This window comes from Tripterygium wilfordii, chromosome 7 (genome assembly GCF_013401445.1).
Source record: "Tripterygium wilfordii isolate XIE 37 chromosome 7, ASM1340144v1, whole genome shotgun sequence".
Classification (NCBI taxonomy): Eukaryota; Viridiplantae; Streptophyta; class Magnoliopsida; order Celastrales; family Celastraceae; genus Tripterygium; species Tripterygium wilfordii.
The window spans coordinates 8488166-8503768 of NC_052238.1; the positions used below are offsets into that span (position 1 = coordinate 8488166).

General features: G+C 34.7%; 1 long non-coding RNA gene across 1 annotated transcript; it reads right to left on the reverse strand.

Moving 5' to 3' along the window:
- Positions 1-1695: 1695 nt before the first annotated feature.
- On the reverse strand, positions 1696-2561 carry LOC120003044. Its single transcript, XR_005469237.1, has 3 exons — positions 2369-2561; positions 2171-2216; positions 1696-2086 (listed from the first exon to the last, which is right to left on the reverse strand). It is a non-coding gene; the product is annotated as an uncharacterized LOC120003044 (long non-coding RNA).
- Positions 2562-15603: the final 13042 nt, after the last annotated feature.

The following is a 15603-nucleotide window of genomic DNA, read 5'->3' on the forward strand; positions in this document are numbered from 1 at the left end:
CGAGCAGAACCACAAAACTTGCATTCCCTTAAATTTATATTATCCTTATAATATAATAAACAATCATTAACACAACAATCTATTTTTTGGGAGATAAGTCCAAGTTTGGAGATTAATTTCTTTGCTTGGTAAAAATTAGAAGGTATGCAATTGTCAGGAGGATTTGTCTCTTTCATGAGTTGTACAACTTCATCAAAACATCGTTGTGGCATATTATAATCAGATTTAACACTCAACATCCTAACAGCGACTGACAACTCAGAGTGGTTAGATCCAGGGCACAATTGTTTTTGGCATGCATGCAACATATCATAAAATTTTTGAGCATCCATATTTGGAGCTTCCTCAACATTTTGTTCATATTGAGTGGTAAAATCAGGGCATACAGCTTCGAAAATCATTTTCTGATATCTATTCATTTGTTGATCATCATTAATGTGCACACTACTTGAACCTGGTAAAGATCTGTCAACCTCAACATCTATTTGAGGTTCTTCCTCTCCATTTGAAGTCTAATACCAATAATTAGGTGTGAACCCTTTTCTATAAAGATCAACCTTTACCTCATCAGGAGTTAAGTACCTCTGATTTTTGTGTTTTGAGCATGGACACCTTAATTTTCCCTCACTTAAAAATATCGGATGTTGACATGCAAAAGAAATAAACTCCTCCACCCCAAGTAAAAAGTTATTTGTAATTCCCTTTCGGCCTGGAAGAAGCCTATTATACATCCAGTTACGATGCTCAAGAATATCCATCCTACATAGTGTTAAAAAGATACGAAAAATTGCATGCTAAAAATTTACACTTCCTATAACTACTTGTAGAATTTTTCAAAAAATGATGGAAACAAGCAACGAACAACTGTAGAGACTCCACATGGAATCTATAGTTTTCTAGGAAGGATCAAATCAACACTCTATAAAGGTCTACAAAGCAGATAATGTCTCCATGATTTCTTACTATAGGAAGATAGCATGACCAGGGAACAAAACTTATTAAATGGGTACCGAGCTGAGTAAAAAAACATTGTTGAGGAAGTCATTCAGTTCTTGGCCTTGTGAAAGCAACCAATACATTTGAAAAAACATAGTTGAACGAATCAATAAAAATAGTACAACATTACTATGTACAAAAAAAATGAAAAAATTGACAATGTGAATGATATTCGCAGTTTGATGATCAAACCATGCACCTCAAATGTATCAAAGCTGAAAAATCAGTAAACTACAACCAACCAATCCATGATCACGCAAAGAAAATGAGAAAAATAATTCATTATTATGCTTGTTACTCATGCACCTAATGCTATGCACACAAACGTCCGTTTTCAACACATAAAATCCCTTACCTTTAACTGAAAAATGGCATGGAAAGTTATATCGTCGACTTGCGTTCTTCAAGTGTTGAGGGGGAGAAAAATATGTGGGGTGTGTAGCTGCCCCTAGATTTCAAATCTTCATCTTCCAACTGTGAGAGAGGGGGTTTGCTCTGCTGGTACAACAAAACACATCTTGTCAATAACCATTATAGATAGCATTATATATTTATATAATTTGCAGGAGATATATTTTATCAGTTCATTCAAAAATGCAAAATAAGCCTAAAAAAACCACACCTGAACACTCGAGCATAAATTGTAGGAGCAGGTCCAGAATCATCAAATGGAGAAATCAATTAAGTCTTTATCTGCTGAGAAAAATGAAGAACAATGAGAGAATACAAACAACAGTATGACAAAATTCAGAAGGAAGCATAATAACTATAGACATGACAAAGCAATTAATGGTTTCTAAGCTCACAAAAGCCAAGATGCCAAAATTGAGGCACACATGCAACAGCAGGGAAAAAAATAGCAAGGAAACACAAAAATTGGAAGGAAGCATACAACATACAGAGAGTATCCAAAATGGACAACAGAAGTCCAGCAGCAGCTGCAGAAGAAAGACAGGAAGAAAGCTCAATCAATACTACCTCCAACGACACGACCTCCAGTTTGAGATGAACTTTGGCTTCGAGAAAATCAGTATTTTCGATGATGAAAACAATGCTGTAGAGTGTAGACCGATGATTTCGGCACCGAGTCCTGATTATAGAAGTGGCAGTGAATAGCATCTTAAATAATTTTGTGTTAAAACAAAAAATAGACCAACACGCAAGAAGCACATACCTTACAGTGTTAAAATTATGATATTGATCAAACCTAATTGAACACACTGTCAATTGAAAGAGCAAATGAGCAGGTTAATTTGGAACAGGAAAAATGGAAGTCTCTAGTCAGAACATAATTTGCTTATAACAAGAAGGGGGAAGAAAAACCAGGAACGTCTGTAACATATACACATTAAATTCCTCTTTGAAATTGTACCTTCGAAAGATAGATGCAATCAGATTTCACTTGATGATGCAAAGGAGAAGCAAGCTGATAGGCAATTCCTAACAAGTTGTGGAGTTCTACGCAACTGAATAAATGGAAGAATAGGACGACGACGGCGACCACAAGTTGTAACGGCGATAGAGATGGCGTTGAGATTTGAGAGGCAACAGAGAGAAGTAGGGGGTTTTTTCGGGAGTAATCTGTGTGTGCAATTAGGGCAGGATTGAAGGGTGTTATCTACAATGGTTTCTTTATTTCCAACCAAACTTTCGGTTGGAAACCAAAAAATTATTAAATTAATATTAATTTTATTTTCCAACTGATATTTTGGTTGGAAAAACAAAAAATCATTTTTTTTACAAAAATAAAAAATTAGTTTCCAACCGATAACATCGGTTGGTAAATTAATTATCAGTACGTTACTTATAAAAAGAGTTAAATTTATTTTCAAACCACAATTATCAGTTTGAAAATAATCTGAATGTTATAAATAAACAAAAAAAAAACAAAATGCCATATTTCCGACCGATTATTCGGTTGGAAATATTTTTCAAAAATTTTTAAAAAATCTTATATTTGGCAACTGAAATATGGGTTGGAAAGTAAATTTTTCCTACCGATTTTCCAACCAATATTTTATCGGTTGGTATTTGTTAACATAATGAGAAATGGTTGGAAATCGGTTGCAAATTCGGTTGCAAAATAATCGGTTGGAAAAAAGCGGTTGGTAAATCGCTAATTCTTGTAGTGACAGACTGGTAAGACAAAAACCAGCAGCAACACAATATATTGAAGAAAAAAAGAGAGAATAATAGGGCATCCCAGATGTGCAAGCAGACACAAACATAAAAATATGCAATCAGATGAGCTAAAATAAATATATTCAAAAACTTTTCAATTGAGCTAAGACACAAGTGCTTGCCAAATTTTAGGAAACATAGATCTTCAAACAGCAATACAGAAGATTAAAAACAAACAATTGGATTCATTATAGCTTTATAAAATAGATGCCAACAGTTTAGTTCTATATTTAATATTGTAGACTACTATATATAGAACATGACAATTTAAGAATATTGAATACTTACATATGTAGCTATTGCTTGTCTGTCGACTAATTGTTGCGTACTATTTTTTCAATGAGTGCAAACAAATACCTCTGCCTTGATAGGATCCCGGCCAAGTTCCACTTTCTGCAATTAAAATTACAAAAGGTATATGATATTTAGATCTTAAACTAGATAAAAATTGAAATTGTTAAATTTACTCAAAATTTACCATTCTCTTACGGTACTCCGTGTGAGGAATAGAGCCACCAATGTGAGAACAACTATCCTCAGATGTTGGATTTTTCTTCCCCTGTTCCCTTTTCTTCTTGTACTCTGGCCCATCCCAAATACAGCAAAGTTCTGAAAGGACTGTAGTAGGGATCCAGATAGCTTTGGCCGGGTTTTCTCGTGCCCTATGCTTCAGCCCCGAAATAATTCTCCACTTTTCTTATTCCACAGTTTCTTTATTGCAACATCATGAGCAGGGTCCCATGAAAATTTACTCTACAAGATATAAAAAGTTAACAACATTATGAAGCATTGGTGAGAAAATATATTAAAGGAGAACACTTTCAATTTATACTTTACACTTACCTTGAACTCCTTAAAGTAACCTTCTTTTTCGTCAAGAGTAAAGTCACTCCATTGTGTCACTGCTCGTTCATACTTGGTCTTCATGATCTCGCTTATCTTCCGAGTAGCATCAAAAGGATCGAAACTATGAATTAAATAGTAAGAACATATTAGTGGCGTAAATGCTTTTGTAATCAATGTATACTAAAATAAGAGTAAGGAACAAAGTACTTATAGAGCAGTTGAAACAGGTCGTATCAAGATACGACTATTCTGAGGAGGCACAACCCCAGTATTCTGGGACAAAGAACCACTGGCACCCTATGTGTCCAGTGGTGGGCCCTGCGTGCTGGGTGCATGTGTAATATGGGAGCTAGGTGGAGGTGAAGCCCTTGTCAGCATATCAGTAGTGAAGTGACTGCGAGATAATAAAGTAAGATGATATTGAATGGTTGGTTGAGTAGAATTCACAAAGGAGGGCAAGAAGGTTGTGGCATGAGGGTGCGAACATGACGCATTCCCTATGATGGGTCTGCCGCAGTGAGACACGACCTAGATCGGATGTAGTATGGCCACGGTTGGTCAACTGATCACTAGCCATCTCCTAGTAATGAAAGCTAAACAATAGTTTAGTAATGCAAATGACACTATCTCTTAGTGTAAACATTAGTTCAATAGTGCAAGCTAAACAATAGTTTAGTAAGATACCTACTGCTTCTGCAGATTTTTTATTCTCTATAACTTGACTTTCAGTAGGAACTTTGATAGAAGTCAATAGTTCAATAATGCAAGCTAAAGTTATGCAATGGTGAGAGGATTAAAGTCTGGGAATAGAGTATAAACTATGCTGGAAACAATTTATAATCAAGAAAAATGACAACAAGAAACAAAAAGAGATGAGTATTTAAAAAATTGAGCTACCAAGAACAAATCCAGAGATACATACCTTTTGAACTTCTTAACACACTTTTTCACGATTTTCTTGTTAAGCAAAGGAACTGCCATTTTTCTCTATGATACAAAGCTAAGTCTAGCACTGATAAGTGTGTGTGAAGGCATAAATACCAACTAAGTAAGTAACTATAAATACATTTGGGAGATAGAAAAATTAAAATACAAACTAAGTAACTAACCATAAATAGATTTGGGAGATAAAGAAATTAATAGACTGCTCAAGTAAAACTTGAGAAACAATCAAGCATCTCTACTGTAGGAAGTACACCAGAGGTAGTAACCCAATGTCACAAGAACTAGTTACAGTACCATAACTATTTTCACCCTTTTGGCACAAAACCATCACAGGAAATCGATATAAACAATTGAAAATGCTTACTACATTTATTACATTCAACCAAGAAATTGTAAGTGAACATCAACAAATACTTATTAAAAAACTATGTAAGAAAATTTGAACACATATTAGCAAATTTGAGCCAACAATTTCATTAAGTGAACAAACCCTATCTTCATGACGTTCCACAATTGCTTAACTGTCAATATATGAGAATCCAAAAGAAAGACCCATATAATATTTGGAAGAGAATACACGGTAGTCAGCCTAAGATAGGTTTAAGAATATCAATAAGGACTCTAAAACTTGTTTCAACAGGGACTCTAAAACTTCCTATATGTTAATGCTAATAATTGCCAGAAAACATATCATAATGGACTATCAAAAAATTCATATAATTGTGTGCAATGGCAAGTATACAGGGATTGGAAATAATAAAACTTCTTTAGAAATATAAATTAAGTAAAAGTTGAATTGAAAGAATGAAAGAATCAGCACCCTAGAGAACATTGACGATATGGCTGAAATGGCATGTCAATGATGTTGGCGATGTTGTTCCCCACATAGAACCCAAAAATTCTTACAAAATCACAACCCAAAATAAAGCTTTTTAATTAGCAAAGAAACCACAAATCCTTTACCTAGAAAAATCTAGAACCACAAATCCCTTACCCTAGCAGTGAGAGACTGTCTGGGTGAGCGAGACATGAGAGAAGAGAGTGTATAGGTGAGCGAGAGACTCTAAGAGAGACGTGAGTCGGAGACCTGGCGAGACGAGAGTGTTTAAGTAAGGTGGAACTGAATGACCCTAAGGGTTTCGCAATCGTGTTTTGCACATAGAGGCAGAATATTTGTGTGGGTATTGAAAATTTGGGTACTCTAAGTAATACCGCCTATCTAGAATGTTGAAATTTGAAAGTAAACATATATGATATTCTTTGTGTATATATATATATATAATATATATTAAAATTATTTGATATTCTTTATGTGTATATATATAATTTATATTTAAATTATCTGATATTCTTTATTCATATATATAATATATATTATATATATTTGATATTGCAATCATCCATTTCATACAATTTAAAATTAACGATGATTTCATACAATTAACAAAAGTCTAATATTCATCAAATAAATAAACACACATTGTTAACCATCTTCCGACTCTTCCTCTGTCTCAGAATCATCAAAATCTGATTCTTCTTTTTCATCGTCATCATCAATCTCTTCCTCAATCATTTGCCTTGTAGAGTCAGAATCCACTTCATCAGGTTCAACTTCATTGTCGACGAGAGACTCTACTTGATCAGTATCTCCTCTAATTGTCTGGATTGGTACTTCATCATCTTGAAATGCATCATCCATTTGCTTTAATTGTGCAATAATTGTGTGCCTCGCTTTCGTCTTAATCTCGACCCACCAATCTTGTTGATCACGTTATCCCTTCTGGATACGAGCAAAGTATACTTGCTCCACTTGTTGTGCAATTATAAATGGATCAAACTTTTTGTACCTCCCTCTACGTTTCACATCGACAATCCCATATTGTTTATGGATTCGTGTACCTCAATTAGGAGTTGGGTCAAACCACTCACAATTAAAAATAATAATTTTTTTCGGTAGTCCTAGGAAATCCAATTGAACAATCTCTTTCAGTATTTCGTAGTAGTCATATTCTGACTGTCCATAATCGGTCCCCCGTATGCAGACATCGCTGTTGATTGTTGACTTGCCTTCACTTCTGGCATCAGTGTCAAACTTATATCCATTGACATAATACGTATTCCAGATATCAACCCTCCTCAATGGTCCTTTGGACACGTCTCGTGTGAGTTCATCGGTAATCCTGTTTTGTGGGTCATAAACCTTAAACATATAAATGATAAGTTAATTGATAATATATTAGTCCAATGAAATAAAATAGTGTCTTTGTATTGAAATAGATAGATACTTACATACTGTCTGAACCATGATGCGAAACCTTTCTCAATTTCATAGTCAACTTCGTCGTCATTTAACATAGGTGCTGATACTCGCACGAAACCTATAAACATGCAGCAAAACATTTATAAATTCACATCCATCATTCGCTTAAATTATGACCACTTTATAATTCCTATATAATTTATAGTAGCTTACATTATAAAAGTCTGGACAATATCACAATTTAGAAACACGTATAATGTTGTAGCATAGTATTCTCTATCAGTGAGGTAACATCTACCAGCCTCACCAGTAAGACGATCGGCTGATTGAATATTGAAATTCTAGGGAATTCCGGGGGTTAAAAGTACCACCATCATCATTTTGAGGCACTCTGGTTCGTCGAGAGCTCACACTAGGTTTAAAGTATTATGAAGCAAATGTCAATGTCTCTTCCACTATATATGCTTCACAAATAGATCCTTCCACATGAGGTTTATTTTTAACCTTCTTCTTTAAGAAGTGACGGAACCTATTACAAAAATCAATCAAACATACTATTAATTCAATTGAAAAATCATAATAATATGAAAAATCATAATAATATGAAAAATCATAATAATATAAATAAAAATACCTTTCAAAAGGATACATTCATCTATATTGTACTGGCCCACCCATCCTTGCTTCGAATGGTAGATGTATTAGGAGATGTTCCATAGAATCAAAGAAAGAAGGGGAAAATATATGATCCAATTTGCAAAGGGTCACAGGAATATTCACCTCCATGATGATCAATTGATCCTCTTGTAGTGTAGCTGAACATATATCTCTACAAAAGTGACTCAGCTTAGTAATGGTAGCCCATATGGGCTCCGGTAATGCCCTAAATACAATTGGAAGAAGCCTGGATAGAATTAAGAATTCCCAAAGCATCAAAATGAACCGTTGTACTCTATTTAGTGTTCTTAGAATTCTAACTTGCTAGTTTAGCTTTCGTATAACGTTTCGTTAGGTAAATATGCCAATAGACCATGTTATGTTTGAAATTGCACAAAATGTGAAATGCTCGTCTATGGACAGAATTGAGCATTCGCAAAGAATCAAAGTGGACCGTTGTACCCTATTTAGTGTTCTTAAAGGTCTAACTTGCTAGTTTAGCTTTCGTACAACGTTTTATTAGGTAAAGATGCCAATAGACCAAGTTATGTTTGAAATTGCACAAAAACGTCAAAAGCTCGTCTATGGAGATAGTGAGCAATTCCAAAGGATCAAAGTGGACCTTTGTACTCTATTTAGTGTTTTTAGAATTTTAATTTGCTAGTTTAGCTTTCGTACAATGTTTCTTAACCAAAAGATGCCAATAGATCAAACTATGTTTGAAATAGCACAAAACGTGAAAAACTCGTCTATAGACATAATTGAGCATTCCCAAAGCATCAAAGTGGACCGTTGTACACTATTTAGTATTCTTAGAAGTATAACTTGCTAGTTTAGCTTTCGTATAACGTTTCGTTAGTTAAATATGCCAATAGACCAAGTTATTTTTGTAATTGCACAAAAACTTGAAAAGCTCATCTATGGAGAGACTTGAGCAATTTCAAAGCATCAAAGTGGACCGTTACACTCTATTTAGTGTTCTTATAATTCTAAGTTGCTAGTTTAGTTTTCGTACAACATTTCGCTCGTTAAAGATGTCAATAGATCAAGTGATGTTCGAAATTGCACAAAACGTGAAAAATTGTCTATGGATAGAATTGAGCATTCCTAAAGCATCAAAGTGGACCATTGTATTCTATTTAGTGTTCTTAGAAGTCCAACTTTCTAGTTTAATTTTCGTACAATGTTTCGTTAGGTAAAGACGCCAATAGACCAAGTTATGTTTGAAATTGCACAAAAACGTCGAAAGGTCATCTATGGAGAGAATTGAGCAATTCCAACGCATCACAGTTGACCGTTGTACTCTATTTAGTGTTCTAAGAAGTCTAACTTACTATTTTAGCTTTCGTACAATGTTTCGTTAGGTAAAGATGCCAATAAACCAAGTTATGTTTGAAATTGCACAAAAAGTTGAAAAGCTCGTCTATGGAGAGAGTTGAGCAATTCCAAAGAATCAAAGAGGACCGTTAAACTCTATTTAGTGTTCTTAGTAGTCTAAGTTGCTAGTTTAGCTTTCGTACAACGTTTCGTTCGGTAAAGATGCCAATACACCAAGTTATGTTTGAAATTGCACAAAAACATCAAAACTGCGTCTATGGAGAGAGTTGAGCAAATCCAAAGCATCAAAGTCGACCGTTATACTCTCTTTAGTGTTTTTAGAAGTCTAACTTGCTAGTTTAGCTTTCGAACAGTGTTTCATTAGGTAAAGATGCCAATAGACCAAGTTCTATTTGAAATTGCACAAAAAGTCAGAAGCTCGTCTATGGAGAGAGTTGAGCAATTCCAAAGCATCAAAGTAGACCTTTATACTCTATTTAGTGTTCTTAGAATTTTAACTTACTAGTTTAGCTTTCGTACAACATTTCGTTCGTTAAAGATGTCAATAGACCAAGTTATGTTCGAAATTGCACAAAATGTGAAAAATTGTCTATGGACAGAATTGAGCATTGCTAAAGCATCAAAGTGGACCGTTGTATTGAATTTAGTGTTCTTAGAAGTCTAACTTGCTAGTTTAGTTTTCGTACAATGTTTCGTTAGGTAAAGATGCCAATAGACCAAGTTATGTTTGAAATTGCACAAAAAGGTCAAAAGGTCGTCTATGGAGAGAATTGAGCAATTCCAATGCATCAAAGTTGATCGTTGTACTCTATTTAGTGTTTTTAGAATTCTTAGTTGCTAGTTTAGCTTTCGTACAATGTTTCGTAACCAAAAGATGCCAATAGACCGAGTCATGTTTGAAATTTCACAAAACGTGAAAAGCTAGTTTATGGATAGAATTGATCATTTCCGAAGCATCGAAGTGGATCGTTGTATACTATTTAGTGTTCTTAGAAGTCTAACTTGCTAGTTTAGCTTTCGTATAATGTTTCGTTAGGTAAAGATGTCAACGAAACAAGTTATGTTTGAAATTGCACAAAAAGTTGAAAGGCTCATCTATGGAGAGAGTTGAGCAATTCCAAAGCATCAAAGTCAACTGTTATACTCTATTTAGTGTTTTCAGAAGTCTAACTTGCTAGTTTAGCTTTCGTACAATCTTTCGTTAGGTAAAGATGCCAACAGACCAAGTTCTATTTGAAATTGCACAGAAAAGTCAAAAGCTCGTCTATGGAGAGAGTTGAGCAATTCCAAAGCATGAAAGTTGATCGTTGTACTCTTTTTTGTGTTTTGAGAATTCTAACTTGCTAGTTTAGATTTCCTACAATGTTTCCTAACCAAAAGATGCCAATAGACTAAGTTATATTTGAAATTGCACAAAACTCGAAAAGCTCATCTATGGATAGAATTGAGCATTCCCAAAGCATCAAAGTGGACTATTTTACTCTATTTAGTGGTCTTAGAAGTCTAACTTGCTAGTTTAGCTTTCGTAGAATGTTTCATTTGGTGAAGAAGCCAACAGACCAAGTTATGTTTAAAATTGAACGAAAACGACAAAAGCTCCTCTATGAAGAGAGTTGAGCAATTCCAAAGCATCAGAGTGCACCTTTATACTCTATTTAGTGTTCTTAGAATTGTAAGTTGCTAGTTTCGCCTTTGTACAACATTTCGTTCGTTAAAGATGTCAATAGACCAAGTTATGTTCGAAATTGCACAAAACGTGAAAAATTGTCTATGGACAGAATTGACTATTCCTAAAGCATCAAAGTGGATCGTTGTATTCTATTCAGTGATCTTAGAAGTCTAACTTGCTAGTTTAGTTTTCGTACAATATTTCGTTAGGTAAAGATGCAAATAGACCAAGTTATGTTTGAAATTACACAAAAACGTTAAAAGGTCATCTATGGAGAGAAGTGAGCAATTCCAACGCATCAAAGTTGACCGTTGTACTCTATTTAGTGTTTTTAGAATTCTAACTTGCTAGTTTAGCTTTCGTACAATGTTTCATAACCAAAAGATGCCAATAGACCAACTTATGTTTGAAATTGCACAAAACGTGAAAAGCTACTCTATGGATAAAAATCAGCATTCCCAAAGCATCAAAGTGGACCTTTGTACACTATTTAGTGTTCTTAAAAGTCTAACTTGCTAGTTTAGCTTTCATACAATGTTTCATTAGGTAAACTTGCCAATGAACCAAGTTATGTTTGAAATTGCACAAAAAGTTGAAAAGCTCGTCTATGGAGAGAGTTGAGCAATTCCAAAGAATCAAAGAGGACTGTTAAACTCTATTTAGTGTTCTTTGAAGCTTAAGTTGCTAGTTTAGCTTTTGTACAACGTTTCGTTTGGTAAAGATGCCAATACACCAAGTTATGTTTGAAATTGCACAAAAATGTCAAAAGCTCGTCTATGGAGAGAGTTGAGCAATTCCAAAGGATCAAAGTCGACTGTTGTACTCTCTTTAGTGTTCTTAGAAGTCTAATTTGCTAGTTTAGCTTTCGTACAACTTTTCATTAGGTAAAGATGCCAATAGACCAAGTTCTATTTCAAATTGAACAAAAAAGTCAAAAGCTCGTCTATGCAGAGAGTTGAGCAATTCGAAAGCATGAAAGTTGACCATTGTACTCTATTTAGTGTTTTTAGAATTCTAACTTGCTAGTTTAGCTTTCGTACAATGTTTGATAACCAAAAGATGCCAATACACCAAGTTATATTTGAAATTGCACAAAACATTGAAAGCTCATCGATGGACAGAATTGAGCATTCCCAAAGCATCAAAGTGGACTATTGTACTCTATTTGGTGGTCCTAAAAGTCTAATAGTTGAGCTTTTGTACAACATTTCATTTGGTAAAGAAGCCAATAGACCAAGTTCTATTTGAAATTGCACAAAAAAGTCAAAAGCTCCTCTATGGAGAGAGTTGAGCAATTCCAAAGCATGAAAGTTGACTGTTGTACTCTATTTAGTGTTTTTAGAATTCTAACTTGCTAGTTTAGCTTTTGTATAATGTTTCATAACCAAAAGATTCCAATAGACCAAGTTATATTTGAAACTGCACAAAACATGAAAAACTCATCTATGGATAGAATTGAGCATTCCCAAAGCATCGAAGTGGACTATTGTACTCTATTTAGTGGTCTTAGAAGTCTAATTTGCTAGTTTAACTTTCGTACAACGTTTCATTTGGTAAAGAAGCCAATGGACCAAGTTATGTTTAAAATTGAACGAAAACGACAAAAGCTCCTCTATGAAGAGAGTTGAGCAATTCTAAAGCATCAAAGTGCACCTTTATACTCTATTTAGTGTTCTTAGAATTGTAAGTTACTAGTTTAGCTTTCGTAGAACATTTCGTTCGTTAAAGATGTCAATAGACCAAGTTATGTTCGAAATTGCACAAAATGTGAAAAATTATCTATGGACAGAATTGAGCATTCCTAAAGCATCAAAGTGGACCATTGCATTCTATTTAGTGTTCTTAGAAGTCTAACTTGCTAGTTTAGTTTTCGTACAATGTTTCGTTAGGTAAAGATGCCAATAGACCAAGTTATGTTTGAAATTACACAAAAACGTCAAAAGGTCGTCTATCGAGAGAATTGAGCAATTCCAACGCATCAAAGTTGACCGTTGTACTCTAGTTAGTGTTTTTAGAATTGTAACTTGCTAGTTCAACTTTCATACAATGTTTCATAACCAAAAGATGCCAATAGACCAAGTTATATTTGAATTGCACAAAACGTGAAAAGCTAGTCTATGGACAGAATTGAGCATTCCCAAAGCATCAAAGTGGACCGTTGTACACTATTTTGTATTCTTAGAAGTCCAACTTTCTAGTTTAGCTTTCGTACAATGTTTCGTTAGGTAAAGATGCCAATAAACCAAGTTATGTTTGAAATTGCACAAAATGTTGAAAAGCTGTATCAAAGTGGACCATTGTACCCTATTTAATGCTCTTAGCAGTCTAACTTGCTAGTTTAGCTTTCGTACAATGTTTCGTTAGGTAAAGATGCCAATAGACCAAGTTATGTTTGAAATTTCACAAAACTTGAAAAGTTTGTCTACGGACGGAATTGAGCATTCCTAAACATCAAAGTGGACTGTTGCACTCTATTTAGGGTTCTTGGAAGTCTAACTTTGTAGTTTAACTTTCGTACAACATTTCGTTAGGTAAAGATACCAATAGACCAAGTTATGCTTGAAATTGCACGAAACTTGAAAAGCTCATGTATGGATGGAATTGAGCATTCCCAAAGCATCAAAGTGGACCGTTGTACTTTATTACGTGTTCTTAGGAGTCTAACTTGCTAGTTTAGCTTTGATACAACGTTTCGTTCGATAAAGATGCCAATAGACCAAGTTATGTTTGAAAATGCACAAAACTTGAAAAGCTCGTCTATGGACAGAATTAATCATTCCCAAAGCGTCAAAGTGGACCGTTGTACTCCATTTAGTGTTCTTAGAAGTCTAACTTGCTAGTTTAGCTTTCGTACAACGTTTTGTTAGGTAAAGATGCCAATAGACCAAGTTATGTTTGAAATTGCACAAAACCTGAAAAGCTCGTCTATGGCCATAATTGAGCATTCCCAAAGTATCAAAGTGGACCATTGTACTCTATTTAATGCTCTTAGCAGTCTAACTTGCTAGTTTAGCTTTCGTAGAATGTTTCGTTAGGTAAAGATGCCAATAGACCAAGTTATGTTTGAAATTGCACAAAAGTTGAAAAGTTTGTCTATGGACGGAATTGAGCATTCCTAAACAACAAAGTGGACTGTTGTACTCTATTTAGTGTTCTTGGAAGTCTAACTTTCTATTTTAACTTTCGTACAACATTTCGTTAGGTAAAGATACCAATAGACCAAGTTATGCTTGAAATTGCACGAAAGTTGAAAAGCTCGTGTATGGATGGAATTGAGCATTCCCAAAGCATCAAAGTGGACCGTTGTACTTTATTTAGTGTTCTTAGCAGTCTAACTTGCTAGTTTAGCTTTCGTACAACGTTTGTTAGGTAAGTATGCCAATAGACTAAGTTATGTTTGAAATTGCACAAAACTTCAAAAGGTCGTCCATGGACAGAATTGAGCATTCCTAAAGCATCAAAGTAGACCGTTGTACTCTTTTTAGTGCTCTTAGAAATCTAACTCGCTAGTTTATCTTTCGTACAACGTTTTGCTCGATAAATATGCAAATAGACCATGTTATGTTTGAAAATGCACAAAACTTGAAAAGCTCGCCTATGGACAGAATTGTTCATTCCCAAAGCATCAAAGTGGACCATTGTACTCCATTTAGTGTTCTTAGAAGTCTGACTTGTTAGTTTAGCTTTCGTACAACATTTTGTTAGGTAAAGATGCCAATAAACCAAGTTATGTTTGAAATTACTGAAAACTTGAAAAGCTCGTCTATGGACAGAATTGAGCATTCTCAAAGCATCAAAGTAGACCGTTGTACTCTATTTAGTGCTCTTAGAAGTCTTACTTGCTTGTTTAGCTTTCGTACAACCTTTTGCTCGATAAATATGCAAATAGACCATGTTATGTTTGAAAATGCACAAAACTTGATAAGCTCGTCTATGGACAGAATTGAGCATTCCCAAACCATCAAAGTATTTAGTGTCCTTAGAAGTCTAAGTTGCTAGTTTTTCTTTCGTACAACATTTCGTTAGGTAAAGATGCCAATAGACCAAGTTTTGTTTGAAATTGCACAAAACTTGAAAAGCTCTTCTATGGACAGAATTGAGCATTCCCAAAGCAGCAAAGTGGACCGTTGTACTCTTTTTAGTGTTCTTAGCAGTCTAACTTGCTAGTTTACTTTTCGTTCAATGTTTCGTTAGGTAAAGTTGCCAATCGACCAAGTTATGTTTGAAATTGCACAAAACTTGAAAAGTTTGTCCAAGGATATAATGGAGCATTCCTAAAACAACAAAGTGGACCGTTGTACTCTATTTAGTGTTCTTAGGAGTCTAACTTGCTAGTTTGGCTTTCGCACAACGTTTCGTTTGATAAAGATACCAACAGACCCAGTTATGTTTGACAATGTGTAAAACTTGAAAAGCTCGTCTATGGACAGAATTGTTCATTCCCAAAGCATCAAAGTGGACCGTTGTACTCCATTTAGTGTTCTTAGAAGTATGACTTGCTAGTTTAGCTTTCGTACAATGTTTCGTTAGGTAAAGATGCCAACAGACCAAGTTATGTTTGAACTTGCACAAAACCTGAAAAGCTATTTTATGGACAGAATTGAGCATTCCCAAAGCTTCAAAGTGGATCGTTGTACTCTATTTAGTGGTCTTAGTAGTCTAACAAGCTAGTTTAGCTTTCGCACAACGTTTCGTTAGGTAAAGATGCCAA